The sequence below is a fragment of the Bufo gargarizans genome, chromosome 6 (assembly GCF_014858855.1).
Source record: "Bufo gargarizans isolate SCDJY-AF-19 chromosome 6, ASM1485885v1, whole genome shotgun sequence".
Lineage (NCBI taxonomy): Eukaryota > Metazoa > Chordata > Amphibia > Anura > Bufonidae > Bufo > Bufo gargarizans.
This window is the reverse complement of record NC_058085.1, coordinates 33,025,878-33,046,039: the sequence shown is the minus strand read 5'-3', so window position 1 is coordinate 33,046,039 and position 20,162 is coordinate 33,025,878. Positions and strand designations below refer to the sequence as shown.

At 41.6% G+C, this 20,162-nt stretch overlaps 1 long non-coding RNA gene and 1 pseudogene across 2 annotated transcripts; both read right to left on the bottom strand.

Annotated features, from left to right (window-relative positions):
* LOC122941925 overlaps positions 1-20,162 on the bottom strand; it is a 158,214-nt pseudogene that overhangs the window by 36,010 nt on the left and 102,042 nt on the right.
* Positions 1,019-15,741, bottom strand: LOC122941696. 2 transcript variants are annotated; one of them, XR_006390482.1, is made up of 5 exons: positions 15,671-15,734; positions 15,412-15,453; positions 1,448-1,597; positions 1,139-1,318; positions 1,019-1,056 (listed from the first exon to the last, which is right to left on the bottom strand). It is a non-coding gene; the product is annotated as an uncharacterized LOC122941696 (long non-coding RNA). The 2 variants fall into 2 exon arrangements; XR_006390483.1 differs by lacking the exon at positions 15,412-15,453 and having other exon boundaries at positions 15,671-15,741.

Sequence of the window (20,162 nt, the reverse complement as noted above, 5' to 3'; positions counted from 1 at the left end):
CCATGCAGATGACCCGAGCTTGTGGATACTTGGCTGCAAAAGTAGCTGCCATATGTAAAACCTGCATGGAACCTGGGGGTGGGTTATAAATTCCAAATAATGCATATTGTACATTGTCAATTAGAGAGTGTACAGACATATCTGCCGTCTGAATCAATGACCAGGTCTTTCACCTCCCAGTGTAGTTGCACATTTAAAAAAAATTACTTCAAATCTGAGTTTTTTTTATTTATTTAGTGGTTACTACTCACCTGGGCAGTTGTCTGTAGGAATGTCCTCTATACTCTGCTCGTCATCCATCTCATATGTCTCTGTAACATATATAATGTTTAGATCTTCACCTGGATTCACAATCTGTGAAACAAATATTGTAGAAGTCATCAAAAGGTTGGAGAAGTTGTGTGGAAGGTTTTATATGACCAAAGAACTAGAATGATGACAAGCAGAGAACAGGACTTATCTGACCAAACCAGACCAGAGAACAGGACTTATCTGAACCAAATATCTGCAGGTCTCCTGTACAAATCCAACCTGTTGGTTCCTTATTCCAACCAACAGTCTCAATAGCCGGAAAACTGTGAGAAGATCCAAACATGTAATGTCTATGGTCAGCTATAATCCTGCTATCTCCACCTTTCTCATTAGACAAGAATAAAACATATAATACTGGTGGATAAAACAAGAGTGAACACAAGATCTTCACAGCCTACTACAGATCATAGGAAACATTTCATAAGACATTATCTCCATCTACCTGATCATCCTGTGGTACATTGTGATGTTCTTCTGAACCATCCTGTGGAAAGAGAGGACTGGGACATCTCTCCGGTGTTCTTCTCTCTTCCTTAACTGTAGGAAACACATCCAGTGACTGAATTCATTCCCTACATACAGATAATGAGGGGACATGTGTATTTATTCATGTATATTACCTGGTGATGTGAGGGGCCAGTGATCCTCCATCATGACGTCCTTGTACAGATCTTTATGTCCTTCTAAATACTCCCACTCCTCCATGGAGAAATAAATGGTGACATCCTGACATCTTATAGGAACCTGACAACACAATGATACAGTCATCCCCCAGATTTCTTCATAGCGTTCCTGTATAATGTCCCAGCATTCCCAGCAGTGTCACCTCTCCAGTCAGCAGCTCAATCATCTTGTTGGTGAGCTCTAGGATCTTCTCTCTATTGATTTCCTCATGTATCAGGGGGTGAGGTGGAGGCCCTGTGATTGGGCTCAGGCTTCTTCCCCAATCTTCAGACACAGGGGCCTGACAGCGCTCACTAGAGGTCTTCTTCACTACTGTGTAGTCCTGGTTATGGAGAGACACAGTAATAAATATCAATCCATACATCTCCAGAGTCCCTCACCTCTCCAGTCATGTCCATCTGTTAGTAACATAGATAAGATGATGTAATGTTACATCATCAGAATCTCTCACCTCTCCAGTAAGCCGGAAGAGGATCTCTAGGGTGAGATTTATTATACTCTCTGCCATCTTCTCCCTGTCCCTATCCATCCTTGACCGGTCAATGAGGAGAAGGATCTTATATAGAAGATCTCCACTGAGCCGATCCTATATTGTAGGAACCTGAATGGAGAGAAGACAAGACGATGGAAAATCCTATAAAATCCCATGTAAAATCCAATTAGTGGAGATAATATGGAAATAAATATTAACCCTTTAATGATATAGTCAGGTTTATTTGTAATAATTATTAGCAATGCTTACACTTAACGTTATTCTGAGATTCTTTCTTTGTGATACATTTAACTTTGTTGATTGTAGATTTTGGTTAATACATTATACGGTATACAAAACCAATAAAAGATAAATTGTCACTGTTCAAAACTAATTCAGAACTGCATCATATTTACCACAACTAAGTGGTACAGCAGCATCTGCTCCGCCAGTCAGCTTCCTCACAACTAGATTGCGGAGTGTGTAGAGTTGTTTTCTGGCCACATATTTCATCATTGATTACTGACGACAGTGCATAGGAGGAGGAGGAGGAGGAGTCTGAGCGGGAGAACCAGTAACCGATGAAGACGATGACAAGGACCCTTTACTACTCAGGTTGGCTTCCACAAAGACAAATCCTGCAGACCTGTGGTAATTTGTGCCGGCTTTGTAGAGTTAGGGCGTCATACAGGAGATACTTGCACAGAGCTAGTGGGAACCGAGCTTGACATAAGTCTGGCACATTTTGAGCCTGCGCCCACAGAATCAACAGTAAAGAAAAAGGGGGTCAGTCAGCACATCCCAATGCGCAGGTGCGCGCTGCCATGGCTAGAGACACAAAGAAAAAAATACAATGAAGCAGCACTCTGCAAACCAAAGTACAATAATGCCATAGTAATAGAAAATATTCTGGTGCTAATGCTATGCTTATTTTGTAAATTTGAGATTATTGGCAAATACATTTTGTACAAAATTATTTGGGGCAGTCTGCAACACGTCAAGACGATCTCTGTAAGACGGGAACCCAACACTAAATTCTACCTGTTATGTGCCATAACGGCTACCATAAAGTCCAGGGAGTGCAGGTTCCACTCTGCTTTTTATCATCTTTGGTGCCAAAATGGCCTCCATTAAATTCAGGGAATGCAGGTACTAGGGTTGTTTCGATACCAACATTTTGATTCGGTTTCGATACCAATCGATACCACCCGAAAAAAATAAAACACCAAAAAAAAACGCGTGCATTCCGCATTTTATGGAACATCAAAAAAATCTATATGGAATCGTGTTACGGCACTTACCGCATAGGACATTTTTTAAATGTTTTAATAGTTTGTACTTTTCAGACGTGGCAATATGTAATATGTTTATTTATTGTTTATATATTTTATATGTAAAATTGGGAAAGGGGGTGATTTATACTTAATATTTAGATGTTTTTTTTAACATTTTTATTTTTTTACTTTTTATTTAATAACTATTTTCCCCCTTAGGGGCCAAAACCTGGGATCTTTTAATCCCTTGTCCCATTCACCCTGATAGATCTCTATTAGGGTGACTAGGACTTCACACTCTCCCTGCTGCCCTGTGCTTTGTGCACACGGCAGCAGGGAGCTTACTATGGCAACCAGGGCATCAGTAGCGTCCTGGCTGCCATGGTAACCGATCGGAGCCCCAGGATCACACTCCAATGAGGAGGGGAGGGGACCCTGTGGCCACTGCCGCCAATGATTTTAATACTAGGGGGGGAGTTGAGGGGAGGGGTCGCACTGCGCCACCAATGATTTTAATACCGGGGAGGATGGAGGGAGGACGCACTGCGCAACCAATGATAATATAATTAACATTTAATACAGGAGGCGGGTGCGGCACCTGAGGGGTTAACTGCCACTAATCACAGTTCCCCGCCAGCACCCGCCTCCTGGATTTGTATTAAACTTTTACTTTTATTGGTGGCGCGGTGCACCCGCCCCTCTCTCCTCATCTCTCCGCAGTGCGCTCCTTGTTCTCTGATACTAGACTGCACAATAGCAAAGCCTAGTATCGAAAAATTTGATACCCGAAACAACCCTAGCAGGTACCAACATGCATGCTGAGCCCACTGCGCCACCATTGAAAGTAAATGTTTAATACAAATCCAGGAGGCGGGTGCTGGCGGGGAGTTGCGATTAGCGGCAGTTAACCCCTTAGGTGCCGCACCCGGCTGCTGTATTAAATGTTAATTATATTATCATTTATGGTGCAGTGCACCCTCCCTCCCTCTCCTGGTGCCAGATGGCTTCCAATGAATGCAATGAGAGTCCACTCTATACCTCTCCTGGTGCCAAAAGGCTTCTAATGAGAGCGGTGAGAGTAGGCTACAGCTTTATATTTGCACTAATTAAAATCAGCCTATGGGGCAGACAGGCTGGTCAGGAGTGCACGACTAACTGGAGTCAGCCACAACTCCAGTACAAACTGCAAAGAAAAAGGGGGTCAGTCAGCACATCCCAATGCACAGGGGCACGTTGCTATGGCTAGAGATACAAAGAAAAAAATACAATGCAACAACACTGATTTTAATTAGTGTAAGTATAAAGCTGTAGCCTGCTCTCCCTCACTCACTGGAAGCCTTTTGGCACCAGGAGAGGTATAGAGTGGGCTCGGCATGCATGTTGGTACCTGCATTCCCTCGATTAAATGGAGGCCATTTTGGCACAAAAATGCTAAAAAGCAGAGTGGACCCAGCATGCATGTGGAACCTGCACTCCCTGAATTTTATGGAGGCCGTTATGGCGCATAACAGGTAGGATTTGACGTTTGGCAGACGGGCCCAAATAATTTTGTACAAAATGTATTTGCCAAGAATCTCAAATTTGCAAAATAAGCGTAGCATTAGCACCAGAATTTTTTTTTTTACTATGGCATTATTGTACTTTATTTGGTTTGCAGAGTGCTGCTGCATTGTATTTTTTTCATAGAATCAACAGTATCACCAGTTCCTGAGCTGACCACAATACAAGCAGATCTGTGACTGCCAGGTCTTTTTTTTGGGCTGTACATTGCTCCTTATTGCCGCTGTGGCCACCACCCTCCTCATCTGATGTGTCCTCTTCATCACCCCAATCTGACTCCCAGCTCCTTTCCAGCACATAATCATCATCATCATAGTCCTCACTGTCTCCACCACTTATCAGACTGTGATATGTCCTCCTGAGTTCCTTGACTCCCCTCCCAATTCCCTTCTCTCTACAAGTGTTACTACTACTACTACTACTACCACCAACATGGGGTAGCCCCAGCTCCGCCTGAACCTCATCTTCGTGGCAGTATAAATGCTGATGCTTCTCACACCAGTAATCAATAGTAGAAGGAACAGGAGGAACGCTATCACACCTGGCTCCAAGATACGGTGTCAGACTCAGAGGTGACCTCCATGTCATCCTGCTGTGACTGAGAAGAGAAGTGAGCCATCCAATCTCATCCTTTTTGTCCTTGATAATAATGTGGTACGAAAAAACAAAAAAGGAGAAAAAAAAAAATCTTCTAACATGTTGAAGCTTTACTGAACAGACATCAAATATTCCATAAAATCAGGCTCTGTCCGACCTACATTTTTCGGCCTATCAGTGCTTAAAATTTAAAAGCAAAAAGGACCAACAGGAGAATAAATACAGAAGTGAAACGTCATGATTGAAACATATTACTAATGTGTTTAAATCAGAAACAATAGCATGATTAGAGATAAAACATACATGATAAAAAAAATAAAAATAAAAAGCATAAACATTAGAGATGAGTTCTGAAAAATTAGATTTGGCCGTTTGTTCCCGAATCGCTATAATTCAGGTCACTCTGTCTAATCAGATTCTTCCCACTTGGTGGCCTAATCTCAGTGTGAAGGCTTGGAAGTTAACCTTTTCCCGACCGCTGACAGTAAATTTATCTTGGCATTAAAAAATGCACAAGCCAGCGGGCTCCGCGGCTGCCGGGTGTCTGCTGTTTCCCGAGTCCTTAAAAACCTATGACGTAACGGTACGTCATGAGTTTAAAACGCGCGACCCCCCCCCCCCATATCGGCGATTGCAGAAAACCGCAGGTCAGTTCAGACCTGCGGTTTGCAGCGCTTTCTGCAGTTTCTGATCCCCGCGGTCCCTGAACGCGGGGCTCAGAAACTTTAAAATGCCCAAAATAAAGATTTTTTCACCGCACCCCTGAATGATTTTATGCAGGCGGGGGTTGCAGGCGGTGCGGGATCGCTATCCCCTGCCCGCCTCCTCTTGAATATTCATTGGTTTCCAGTGGGTATAAATGGCTGACATCTGTGCTGTGATGTCAGCCGTTTAACCCTTTCCATACCGCTGTATGGAAAAGGTTAACAGTCAGGCAGCTCCCTCCCTCTCCCATCGGGAGGCTGCTGTGCCTTTGCAGCCCCCAGACAGGATAGGCTCACCGAGGGAGGGAGCCCCCCTCCTTCCCCTTCTGCTCAGTTGTGGCAGACGGGGAAGGTTCCAATGGCAACAGGACGCCTTCTCAGGCATCATGCTGTCCATGGTGCTGAACAGATCTGTGCTAAAGGCATAGATCTGTTCAGACAAAGTGTAAGTAAAATACAGTACAATACACTATATAGTGTACTGTACTGTATTATATTTCCCTTCAGGGACCCTTTGGACCCGGGATTTAAATTTATAGGGTTCAGATAGCCAAACGGCTAATGGTTTCCCGTTTAAGGTCAAATTATAAAATATAACATTTATTAGATATTCATTAAAATGAACGGGAAGATAGAAAAGAAAAGGTATTTAAAATTACAGTGTTCTGGTGCAAGGTGACAGTATACACTTATTTTATTAATGGTTTCTGCTTTTATTTGCAGTCTTTTCCCATAGTGTATCTAAGTCCTGAGGAATAAATCCTATTGTATTTCCCTCCTCCGGTCTATTAGGATTGTGACAAGATGTTGCTTTCTGTCAGCCCTACACCGGAGTGAATAGAGTACATGTAACTCTATCCCTAAATTCCTCTTTAGGAACGAGTAAACTGTTATAATCGGTTTAACCCAGTGTCTGCAGCGCACCAGGGGCCGATCACCAAACACACTACACTGATCTAAAACCTAGACTTGCAGCTCCCCCGACATGTTTCACCACGGATGTGGCGTCTTCAGGGGCTATGGAGCTACTATCAACACGATCGCTCTGCAAATCGGCCTTTATATATCATGTGGGTTCTTTCCTATCCCTTATTGCCAATGAGTTGCAGGCGATCGGTCGATAGTCATATAGTCTGGCCAATTGCAATCCGTTGTCTGTCAGAAGCGGATTCGTCAATGTTTATGACGCGTATATTCCTGGGTGTGGGCTTGCAAAATCATTCCACCTACCTTTTCAGGTTCCGGTGAGTAACTGACAGGGGTGATTTCTCCGTCCCGATGCTAAGTCCCGACGCATGCGCCCACTCCTCCACGTCGCTTCCCTCCAGATACTAAGTTTGGGTGCATGCGCTCCGATCTCCACATCTCACTCACAATTTACCCCTACTGCGCATGCCAACACACTTAGTTGACAAATCTACAGAAAATCCTAATCACAGTCTTTTCTATTGAATTTAGTATTCTACAAGGGAAATTCGCCCACTCAAATTATAGGAACATACTAACATGCTGTTTGATAAACATACGAGGTCCACAGTCTCAGAGTCACGATCTCAGTGCGCATGCGATTTCTATTGAATTTATTATTCTACAAAGTAAGATTCGCCTACTCTATTTGAAGGGACATACTAGCATACTATTTAATAGATATATGAGGGTCACAGTCCCAACTCAGACACATGTGATCACAGTCCTACACCAGGCTTGTTTAATATATATTTTTTACATGAATTGATTAATTACTGGCAATCCTGTGTATGACAACAGACTGGATGGCAATTGGTCATTATTCCTTTCTAAAATGCTTCCTTTTATTCCTTATATTTTAGTTTATTTAAATAGATATATATATATATATACCAAAGTATATTAGGTTTCCTTTTTATATATATATGAATTTATGCTAAATGAATGCTGCGAATGAAAAGCCTTCATTCAGTCCATAAGGACTCATGGTGTTTAATCTATCAATCCACCGGGCTTCAGATTGTAACAATTTTTTGTCTAGATTCCCTCCTCTTGGTCCCATGGATACTTTTTCTATTCCCCAGAATCTTAATATAGAACTCTGGTTCCCATGTATATATTTAACGTGTCTTGCCAGAGGGGTATCTTTATCTGTTTCAATAGTACTTAGATGGCCAGAAATCCGGCGTCTCAGCTCTTGTATGGTTTTACCCACATACAGTTTTGGGCATGGGCAGGAGGCTATATAGATAACTCCTTGTGTTCTACATGTTATCAGTTGTCTGATTTCATACTCCTGTATTATACAGACATCAGACCCACTGGATCTTTAAGAACCAAGTGGGTCTGGGTCAAAACAAAATGTAAAAAAAAAAAGTGAAAAAAGTAAAGATAAAAAAAAACACATTTATCACTGAATAGAAATTAAAAAAATAAAATACACTACACATATTAGGTATCACCACATCTGTAACGACCTGATCTATAAAACGGTCATGTTACTTTCCCCGCGCGGGGAACGCCATAAAAATCAAAAAAATAAAAACTATGAGGAAATTTTAATTTTGCCCACCTTACTTCCCAAAAAAGGTAATAAAAGTGATCAAAAAGTCGCATATACGTGAAAATAGTACCAATCAAACAGTCATCTCATCCCGCAAAAATCATACCCTACCCAAGATAATTGTCCAAAAACTGAAAAAACTATGGCTCTTAGACTATGGAAACACTAAAACATGATCTTTTTTGTTTGAAAAATGAAATCATTGTGTAAAACTTACATAAATAAAAAAAAAAGTATACATATTAGGTATCGCCGCGTCTGTGACAACCTGGTCTATAAATATATCACATGACCTAACCCCTCAGGTGAGCACCGTAAAAAAATAAAAATAAGAATGGTGTAAAAAAAGCCATTTTTTGTCATCTTACGTCACAAAAAGTGTAATAGCAAGCGATCAAAAAGTCATAAGCACCCCCAAAATAGTGCCAATCAAACCGTCATCTCATCCCACAAAAAATTAGACCCTAACTAAGATAATCGCCCAAAAACTGATAAAACTATGGCTCTCAGACTATGGAGACACTAAAACATGATTTTTTTTGTTTCAAAAATGAAATCATTGTGTAAAACTTACATAATTAAAAAGAATTGTACACATATTAGGTATCGCCGCGTCAGTGACAACCTGCTCTATAAAAATACCACATGATCTAACCTGTTAGATGAATGTTGTAAATAAAAAAAAATAAAAAATAAAAAACGGTGCCAAAACAGCTATTTCTTGTTACCTTGCCTCACAAAAAGTGTAATCTAGAGCAACCAAAAATCATGTGTACCCTAAACTAGTACCAACAAAACTTCCACCCTATCCCGTAGTTTCTAAAATGGGGTCACTTTTTTTGAGTTTCTACTCTAGGGATGCATCAGGGGGGCTTCAAATGGGACATGATGTAAAAAAAAAAAAAAAAGTCTAGCAAAATCTGCCTTCCAAAAACTGTATGGCATTCCTTTCCTTCTGCGCCGTGCCGTGTGCCCGTACAGCAGTTTACGACCACATATGGGGTGTTTCTGTAAACTACAGAATCAGGGCCATAAATAATGAGTTTTGATTGGCTGTTAACCCTTGCTTTGTAACTGGAAAAAAAAATATTAAAATGGAAAATCTGCGAAAAAAGTGAAATTTTGAAATTGTATCTCTATTTTCCATTATATCTTGTGCTAAACCTAAAGGGTTAAAAAAAATGGTAAAATACCTCGAGGGGTGTAGTTTCTTAGATGGGGTCACTTTTATGGAGTTTCTACTCTAGGGGTGCTTCAGGGGGGCTTTAAATGGGACATGGTGTCCAAAAAAAACAGTCCAGCAAAATCTGCCTTCCAAAAACCATACGGCGCACCTTTCGTCTACGCCCTACTGTGTGCCCGTACAGTAGTTTACGGCCACATATGGGGTGTTTCTGCAAACTACAGAATCGAGGCAATAAATATAGCATTTTGTTTGGCTGTTAACCCTTGATTTGTTACTAGTAAAATGGATTAAAATGGAAAATTTGCCCAAAAATCTAAATTCTGTAATTTTATCACCATTTGCCATTAACTCTTGTGGAACACCTAAAGGGTTAACAACATTTGTAAAATCAGTTTTGAATACCTTGAGGGGTGTAGTTTCTAGAATGGGGTCATTTGGTTGGTTTCTATTATGTAAGCCTCGCAAAGTGACTTCAGACCTGAACTGGTCCCTAAAAAGTGGGTTTTTAAAAATTTCTGAAAAATTTAAAGATTTGCGTCTAAACTTCTAAGCCTTGTAACGTCCCCCAAAAATAAAATTGATCCAAACATGAAGTAGATATATGGGGAATGTAAAATAATAACTATTTTTGTAGGTATTACTATGTATTATAGAAGTAGAGAAATTGAAACTTGGAAATTTGCAATTTAAAAAAAAAAATTGGTAAATTTGGTATTTTTTTTATAAATAAAAAATGTGACTTCATTTTACCAGTGTCATGAAGTACCATATGTGACGAAAAAACAATCTCAGAATGGCTTGGGTAAGTCAAAGCGTTTTAAAGTTATCAGCACTTAAAGTGACACTGGTCAGATTTGCAAAAAATGGCCTGGTCCTTAACCCTTTCATGACCAAGGGTCATTGATGCCCCAGTGTCCAGGTCAAAATTTACAAATCTGACATGTGTCACCTTATGTGGTAATAGCTTTGGAACACTTTTCTCGTGACACATTGTACTTCATGATAGTCATATATTTGAGTCAATATATTTCACCTTAAACCACAATTTTCCAAATTTCAATTTCTCTGCTTCTAAAAACAGAAAGTGATACCTAATAAAATATTTATTACTTAACATTCCCCATATGTCTACTTTATGTTGGCATCATTTTGGAAATGTCATTTAATTTTTTTAGGACGTTAGAAGGCTTAGAAGTTTAGAAGCAATTCTTACAATTTTTAAGAAAATTTCCAAAACCCACTTTTTAAGGACCAGTTCAGGTCGGAAGTCACTTTGTAGGGCCTACATAGTGGAAACCCCCATAAATGACCCCATTGTAGAAACTACACCCCTCAAGTTACTCAAAACTGATTTTACAAACTTTGTTAACCCTTTAAGCGTTCCACAATAATTAAAGGAAAATGGAGATGAAATTTAAAAATTTTCACTTTTTTGGCAGATTTTCCATTTTATAAAAAATTTTCATTAACACATTGAGAGTTAACAGCCAAACAAAACTCAATATTTATTACCCTGATTCCGCGGTTTACATAAACACCCCATATGTGGTCGTAAACTGCTGTACGGGCACATGGCAGGGCGCAGAAGAAAAGGAATGCCATACGTTTTTTTGGAGGCAGATTGTGCTGGATTGTTTTTCTGAACGCCATATGTTTTTTATTTTTCTGCCGATCGTCTTGTGCAGGGGCTCGTTTTTTGCAGAAAGTGTTGAGGTTTTTATTGGTACCATTTTTGGGCACGCAGGATATTTTGATCATTCATTATTACACTTTATGGGGCAAGGTGACCTAAAAATTGTCTGTTTTTGGAACAGTTTTAATTTATTTATTTTTACAGCGTTCATCTGAGGGGTTAGGTCATGTGATAGTTTTATAGAGAGGATCGTTATGGACGTGGCAATACCTAATATGTATACTTTTTCTTATTTATTTAAGTTTTACACAATAATAGCATTTCTGAAACCAAAAAAACTATGTTTTAGTGTCTCTATAGTCTGAGAGCCATAGCTTTTTAATTTTTTGGGCGATTGTCTTAAATAGGGTATCATTTTTTGCAGGACGAGGTGACGGTTTGATTGGTACTATTTTGGGGGTCATAAGCCTTTTTGATCGCTTGCTGTTGCACTTTTTGTGATGTAAGGTGCCAAAAATAGCTTTTTGGCACTGTTTTTTTAATTTTATTTTTATGGCGTTTATCGGACGGGGTCTATCATGTGATATATTTATAGAGACGGTCGTTACGGACGCCGTGACACCTAATATGTGTATTTTTTTTTAATTTTTTTTTATAGGAAAAGGAAATTTCTTTTTTTAATTTACATTTTTATTTATTTATTTTTACTTTTATTATTTTCACTTTTTTTTAATCAGTTCCCTCTTGGATCTTGAAGATCCAGTGGGGCTGATAGTTGTACTATACTTTGCACTGCTCTTGCATTCCAAAGTATAATACTTCCAGATTGCCTGTAGGTGGCAGCACTGGACGCCTTTGCAATGGCAACCATCGGGTGCTGCAATCACAGCGTTGCAGCCCCAATGGTGGAGAGAGGGAGCTCCCTCCCTCTGTTAGCCCCATGGATGCCGCGGCATCTATGGGGTTACAGGAGAGTGTTAGCATAGAGCTGACACTCTCTGCTGATGGCTGCGGCTCAGTAATGGAACCGCCGCTATCACACACAGAAGGGGGATCAGGGGCAGCGCTGGAAAGGGGGGGGGGGGGCGGGGGGTACTGCCGACAATATTGAGGGAGGCTGGGGCAGGAGGGGCGGCTAGAAAATGAATGCATGGGGAGGAGAGGGGGCGGATCGCATCAGGGCAGGAGATGAGCGCAGGAGGCAGGAGAGGGGCACAGATCGGGGGGGGGGGGGGGGGAAGATGGGCACCAAGGGCTTGGAGGGGCACAGATCGGGGGGCATGAGGAACTCTATCTGCTTTCAGGCTCTGATCTGCAGAGCGCAGATCAGAGCCTGAAACCGGCATTTTTTCACTGCCGCGATCCGATTGGTTAGTCTGCACAGACTAACCAATCGGATCGATTGCCGGCAAGGGGCCACTCTGACTGCCAGAACGTTTATATACGTGGTAGCTGCACGGGGTATGTGCAGCTATCACGTATATATACAGTTTGCGGTCGGGAAGGGGTTAAGGTGAAATAAGGCTGTGTCCTTAAGTGGTTAAAGAGCAGACACCTGGTACAAATGTCCGCGTCTGGCGGTAATAATACACAATAATCTTAATGTAATGGATTTACGCTCAAATGGTATATGAATGTTGTTACTGCAGCACAGTAACATCCACTAATAATGCACAGTATGGTTTGTAGGAAAGAAAATGAGCAATTGCTTAGCGTTTGCAGCTGAATGTATGCAGTTGGGGGGCTGGCAATAAGCCGATGAACTGTAGAAACTTCTTTACAAAAAAAAAAAAAAGCTGTCTGGTTCTTCATACAAAAAAATACTATAGAATTCAGAAATTGCGAGCAACAGAGGTCACACTACATTTTTTATGGAAGAGTAATAATATTCCTCTTAGCATTTTTGAAAAGTATTTTTAGCCAAGTAATTAAAATATATAATATGTAGGCCTAGATAATGTTAACAGGTTGCTATTAATAAAAGGAAACCATTACGTGTCTAATTGACATTCCCCCTCCCTTCAGCCCCCCTACATACAGTCCTATATGGATGTACAGTACAGACCAAAAGTTTGGACACACCTTCTCATTCAAAGCGTTTTCTTTATTTTCATGACATCAAAACTATGAATTAACACATGTGAAATTATATACATAACAAAAAAGTGTGAAACAACTGAAAATATGTCATATTCTAGGTTCTTCAAAGTAGCCACCTTTTGCTTTGATTACTGCTTTGCACACTCTTGGCATTCTCTTGATGACTGTGACTGTGGAGGCCAGGTCATCTGGCGCAGCACCCCATCACTCTCCTTCATGGTCAAATAGCCCTTACACAGCCTGGAGGTGTGTTTGGGGCCATTGTCCTGTTGAAAAATAAATGATGGTCCAACTAAACGCAAACCGGATGGAATAGCATGCCGCTGCAAGATGCTGTGGTAGCCATGCTGGTTCAGTATGCCTTCAATTTTGAATAAATCCCCAACAGTGTCATCAGCAAAGCACCCCCACACCATCACACCTCCTCCTCCATGCTTCACGGTGGGAACCAGGCATGTAGAGTCCATCCGTTCACCTTTTCTGCGTCGCACAAAGACACGGTGGTTGGAACCAAAGATCTCAAATTTGGACTCATCAGACCAAAGCACAGATTTCCACTGGTCTAATGTCCAATCCTTGTGTTCTTTAGCCCAAACAAGTCTCTTCTGCTTGTTGCCTGTCCTAGCAGATATTCTACCATGAAGGCCTGATTCACACAGTCTCCTCCTAACAGTTGTTCTAGAGATGTGTCTGCTGCTAGAACTCTGTGTGGCATTGACCTGGTCTCTAATTTGAGCTGCTGTTAACCTGCGATTTCTGAGGCTGGTGACTCGGATGAACTTATTCTCCGCAGCAGAGGTGACTCTTGGTCTTCCTTTCCTGGGGTGGTCCGCATGTGAGCCAGTTTCTTTGTAGTGCTTGATGGTTTTTGTGACTGCACTTGGGGACACTTTCAAAGTTTTCCCAATTTTTCGGACTGACTGACCTTCATTTCTTAAAGTAATGGTGGCCACTTGTTTTTCTTTACTTAGCTGCTTTTTTCTTGCCATAATACAAATTCTAACAGTCTATTCAGTAGGACTATCAGCTGTGTATCCACCTGACTTCTCTACAAGGCAACTGATGGTCCCAACCCCATTTATAAGGCAAGAAATCCCACTTATTAAACCTGACAGGGCACACCTGTGAAGTGAAACCCATTTCAGGTGACTACCTCTTGAAGCTCATCAGGAGAATGCCAAGAGTGTGCAAAGCAGTAATCAAAGCAAAAGGTGGCTACTTTGAAGAACCTAGAATATATCATATTTTCAGTTGTTTCACACTTTTTTGTTATGTATATAATTCCACATGTGTTCATTCATAGTTTTGATGCCTTCAGTGTTAATCTACAATTTTCATAGTCATGAAAATAAAGAAAACTCTTTGAATGAGAAGGTGTGTCCAAACTTTTGGTCTGTACTGTACATGTGACAGGCACTGACAAGTAGCAAGAATAATATCAAAATAATAAGAGGAGCTTAGCTGTATTTTATTCAGTCTTCAGCTCTGGAAACATCAGCTCTAGGTGTAGACGGTGTACGCTGCAGGGATGCGTGGACTTGTCTGACACTAGATCGCGAGCACCATGACCCGCTGTCTGGGTCACAATCACCGCCTTGGGACATCTGCTCTGCCATAGTGAGATTGTATTTTACATGAAGATGAACGGTGTCATATAGAAGTTGTGCCCATGTGAGGACGGTCATGAGAGCAGACAAACAAGAAAAATACCGGCCAAGTTTAGCCACATCCCAAAGGGGGTGTTGTTGTGGGGGCATGGCTTAACATTGGGTGTTAAGTCACTCGAAATAATATTAATGTCGCCATTAGTGCTCCCAGTAAGAGTAATGTCGCCATTAGTGCCCCTAGGAAAAATAATGCCCCCATTAGTGCCCCCCGGTAAGAATAATGCCCCCCGGTAAGAATAATGCCCCCATTAGTGCCCCCCGGTAAGAGTAATTCCTCCAATTGTGCCCCCGGTAAGAATAATGCCCCCATTAGGGCCCCCCAGTAAGAGCAATTCCCCCATTAGTGCCCCCGGTAAGAATAATGCCCCCATTAGTGCCCCCCCAGTAAGAGTAATTCCCACATTAGTGCCCCCGGTAAGAGTAATGTCACCATTAGTGCCCCCTGGTAAGAGTAATGTCTCCAATAGTAATGCCCCCTGGTAAGAGTAATGCCCCCATTAGTGCCCCCGGTAAGAGTAATGCCCCCATTAGTGCCCCCGGTAAGAGTAATGCCCCCATTAGTGCCCCGGGTAAGAGTAATGCCCCCATTAGTGCCCCTCGGTAAGAGTAATGCCCTCATTAGTGCCCCCTCTCTGCTTCTGCCCCCCCTCCACCCCCCCAAAAAAAAAAGAACTCTCGTTTCCCCAAAATACCTGTATAGCGCTGAAAACTGGAAAGTAAAACAGCTCTGGCTTCTGGAAGACAGGGAAGAAAAAACAACAATGTAACCAACCAAATTGGTTTGGTTCTGAAAGGGTTAACTCCAGCCTCTGCTCAGGGAGTTGAGAAAAAACAGCGCTGTAGCTGGAAACTACGGGTCACCGTCCAGGACAAACTTCCTCCAGTCCTCAGAAGGCGGATTCTGTCCTCACTGACCGAGGAGTCTCCAGGGACATGTTATACAATCCTTACCTGACAGACGATGGCGGTGACTGGCCACAGACCTCCTCCTGCACCGCTGGGCACTACATGGATGGGGAGACTAGTGGGCTAAAGGACCTTTCATGATGTCATGTCCATGTGACCATGTGTGGGAGGAGTCAGGCTGTGCTGCTGGAGGAGGTAAAGGACCTGTGATGATGTCATGACCATTTGTGGGAGGAGTCAGGCTCCAAGCTGTGCAACTGGAGGAGGTAAAGGACCTTTCATGATGTCATAGCCATGTGACCATCTGTGGGAGGAGTCAGACTCCAGGCTGTGCTGCTGGAGGAGGTAAAGGACCTTTCATGATGTCATGACCATGTGTGGGAGGAGTCAGACTCCAGGCTGTGCTGCTGGAGGAGGTAAAGGACCTGTGATAATGTCGTGATCATGTGTGGGAGGAGTCAGGCTGTGCTGCTGAAGGAGGTAAAGGACCTTTCATGATGTCATGGCCATGTGACCATGTGTGGGAGGAGTCAGACTCCAGGCTGTGCTACTGAAGGAGGTAAAGGACCTGTGATGATGTCATGACCATGTGACCAAGTGTAGGAGAAGACAGGGGGTCACATGACCACACTCTGCTATAATAGGTGTGTAGTTACAGAGTGTATGTAGCAGAGCTGTCTCTGTGTGATATACACGGAGTAGATGTGTATGTTATATCCAGGTCATTATTATGCGCTTGGGAGCGCAGTTCTGTGCTGTCTGAGTGTGAGCTGCAGGCACAAACTGTCCCTAATACCCCCGCAGCTCACCCGACGCTTTGTTATCTTTGTCGGCAGCAGGAGCGCGGCCTAGTGATCCAGAGATGGTGACAGTCACAGACTGTGGCCAGAGGACTGAGCGGTGGTGAAGAGAAATGTTGGAAAAAATTTGGAGCCAAGAATTAATGGGTCCATACCATGTGCAGCTGACTGCCCTGACCGTGAGGAGGCCGCCCCATTGCACACGGCCTAGGCAGGGACCTTAATCACAGCCATATTTCACCTTAAGGACCAGGCAATTTCTTGCAAATCTGACCAGTGTCACTTTTTACGTGTGAATAACTTTAAAACGCTTTGACTTATCCAGGCCATTCTGAGATTGTTTTCTCGTCACATATTGTACTTTGTGACACTGGTAAAATGGAGTAAAAAATAATAATTTTTATTTATTAAAAAATACCAAATTTATAAAAAAAAATTGAAAAATTTAAAATTTCCATTTTTTTACTTCTATAATACATAGTAATAGCTCCAAAAATAGTTATAACTTTACATTCTCCATATGTCTACTTCATGTTTGGATCAATTTGTGAATGACATCTTATTTTTTGGGGATGTTACAAGGCTTAGAAGCAAATCTTGAAATTTTTCCGAAAATTTCTAAAACCCATTTTTAAGGACCAGTTCAGGTCTGAAGTCACTTTGTGAGGCTTACATAATAGAAACCACCCAAAAATCATCCCACTCTAGAAACTACACCCCTCAAGGTATTCAAAACTGATTTTACAAACGTTGTTAACCCTTTAGGTGTTTTCTATAAGAATTAATGGAAAATGGAGATAAAATTTCAAATTTTTTGCAGATTTTCCATTTGAATCCATTTTTTCCAGTAACAAAGCAAGGGATTAACAGCCATACAAAACTCATTATTTATGGCCCTGATTCTGTAGTTTACAGAAACACCCCTATATGTGGTCGTAAACTACTGTACGGCCACACAGCAGGGCGCAGAAGGAAAGGAACACCATACAGTTTTTGGAAGGCAGATTTTGCTGGACTGTTTTTTTTGGACACCATGTCCCATTTGAAGCCCCCCTGATGCACCCCTAGAGTAGAAACTCCATAAAAGTGACCCCATTTTGGAAACTACGGGATAGGGTGGCAGTTTTGTTGGTACTAGTTTAGGGTACATATGATTTTTGGTTTCTCTATATTACACTTTTTGTGAGGCAAGATAACAAGAAATAGCTGTTTTGGCACAGTTTTTTTTTTGTTGTTATTTACAACATTCATCTGACCGGTTAGATCATGTGGTATTTTTATAGAGCAGGTTGTCACGGACGCGACAATACCTAATATGACAACTTTGTTTGGTTATTTGTTTCAGTTTTACATAACAAAGCATTTTTTTTAATGATTCTTTAGTGTCTCCACGTTCTGAAAGCCATAGTTTTATTTATTTTTTGACACTTTTTTTTTTTTAACGGTATTCACATGAGGGGTTAGGTCATGTGATATTTTTATAGAGCAGGTTAATACGGACGCGGCGATACCCAATATGTATACTGTTTATTTATTTATGTAAGTTTTACACAATGATTTCATTTTTGAACCAAAAAAAATCATGTTTTAGTGTCTCCATAGCCTAAGAGCCATAGTTTTTTTCATTTTTTGGGCGATTATCTTGAGTAGGGTATGATTTTTGCGGGATGAAATTACAGTTTGGCACTATTTCGGGGTGCGTATGACTGTTTGATCGCTCGCTATTACACTACCTAATATGTATACTTTTTTATTTTTATTTACTTAAGTTTTACACAATACCAGCATTTTTGAAACAAAAAAAAAAAATGTTTTAGTGTCTCCATATTCTGAGCCATATATATATATATATATATATATATATATATTTTTTTTTTTTTGGGGTGATTGGCCTAGGTAGGGGCTATTTTTTGCAAGATGAGGTGATGGTTAGATTGGTACTATTTTGGGGGGCATACGCCTTTTTGATCACTTGGTGTTGCACTTTTTGTGATGCAAGGTGACAAAAATGTTTTTTTTTTACTTTTTTTTCTTTATTTCTGATGTTCACTTTTGTTGATCTGATCCCCTCTGCAATGCATTACAATACATCTGTATTGTAATGCATTGCCTCTTAGTGTATTACACAGAGTAATACACTAACAGGTTGCCTAGGAGACCGGGCCTGAGGCTGGATCTCCTCGGCTCCCGTAGAAGGCTCCCCATTAGACCTCAGACCAGCCCTCAAAACGGTCTGATGAAAGCACACTGGTGCTGAAACGCGTCACTATGATATAATATCCTATATAAGTGGTTTGGAGACAGCACACCGGAGTCAGCAAGTAGCTTAGTATTCAATCTTTATTTTACCAGTGGTACAATCTCATGACATTTATTGCTTATGGCAACGTTTCGGGCCCAGTTCGGTGCCCTTTGTCAAGCTGAGTGGCCGGTCACGGTGCTTCCACGGCGCTTTCACGGCGTGCACCGCAACTTCAAACAAGCAGTGCCGACCTGTTATCTATTTGACATATATAGTAGTGTCATCCACAGATCCCCCCATAACAGTGCCATCCACAGATCCCCCCCATAATAGTGCCATCCACAGATCCCCCATAACAGTGCCATCCACAGATCCTCCATAAGAGTGCCATCTACAGACCCCCCCCCATAATAGTTTCATCCACAGACCACCATTAATTTAAAACCCACCATTTTAAATTAATTTGCTCCTCAAAAACCTAGGAGCGTCTTATGGGGCGAAAAATACGGTAATAACTGGAATGGGGCAACTACAGTACCCTGAAAGATTATCAAAATTAGGGCTATTCACTTTAGAAAAAAGATGACTGAGGGGAGATCTAATAACTATGTATAAATATATCAGGAGACAGTACAGAGATCTATCCCATCATCTATTCATTCCCAGGACTGTGACGGTGACGAGGGGACATCCTCTGCATCTAGAGGAAAGAAGGTTTGAACACAAACATAGAAGAGGATTCTTTACGGTAAGAGCAGTGAGACTATGGAACTCTCTGCCTGAGGAGGTGGTGATGGGGAGTACAATAAAGGAATTCAAGAGGGGCCTGGATGTATTTCTGGAGCGTAATAATATTACAGGCTATAGCTACTAGAGAGGGGTCGCTGATCCAGGGAGTTATTCTAACTGTCTGTTTGGAGTCGGGAAGGAATTTTTTATTCCCCTAAAGTGAGGAAAATTGGCTTCTACCTCACAGGATTTTTTGCCTTCCTCTTGATCAACTTGCAGGATAACAGGCCGAACTGGATGGACAGGTGTCTATTTTCAGCCTTATGTACTATGTTACTACCTGTAATATATTCATTAGGATAATGCCTGGTATAACGTCATATTCCACTGTAATGTAACCCACCGATTATTGTTTTACTACAAATGAGTCAAAGATTTGCCCTAAGAGCTCTTTTGAAATTCAGTCTGACATTTCAGTTAGGTCCGTGTGCAGAACCATTCACTTGAAAAAACCCGGAAATGACTCAGTGTGCATTCCATGTCTCTATGTCCGCATGTCCATTCCGCCCAAAAAAATAGAACATGTCCTATTCTTGTTCGTTTTGTGGACAAAGACAGGCATTGTTACAATGGATCCACAAAAAAATGGATGTAACAGGGACGTCACACGGATGTGATCCTTTTAAGCCTCCTGCAAACGAACGTGTGTGCACCGACCATGGGACAGCCACAGCGGATTGCGGACCAATTCACTTTAATGGGTCCG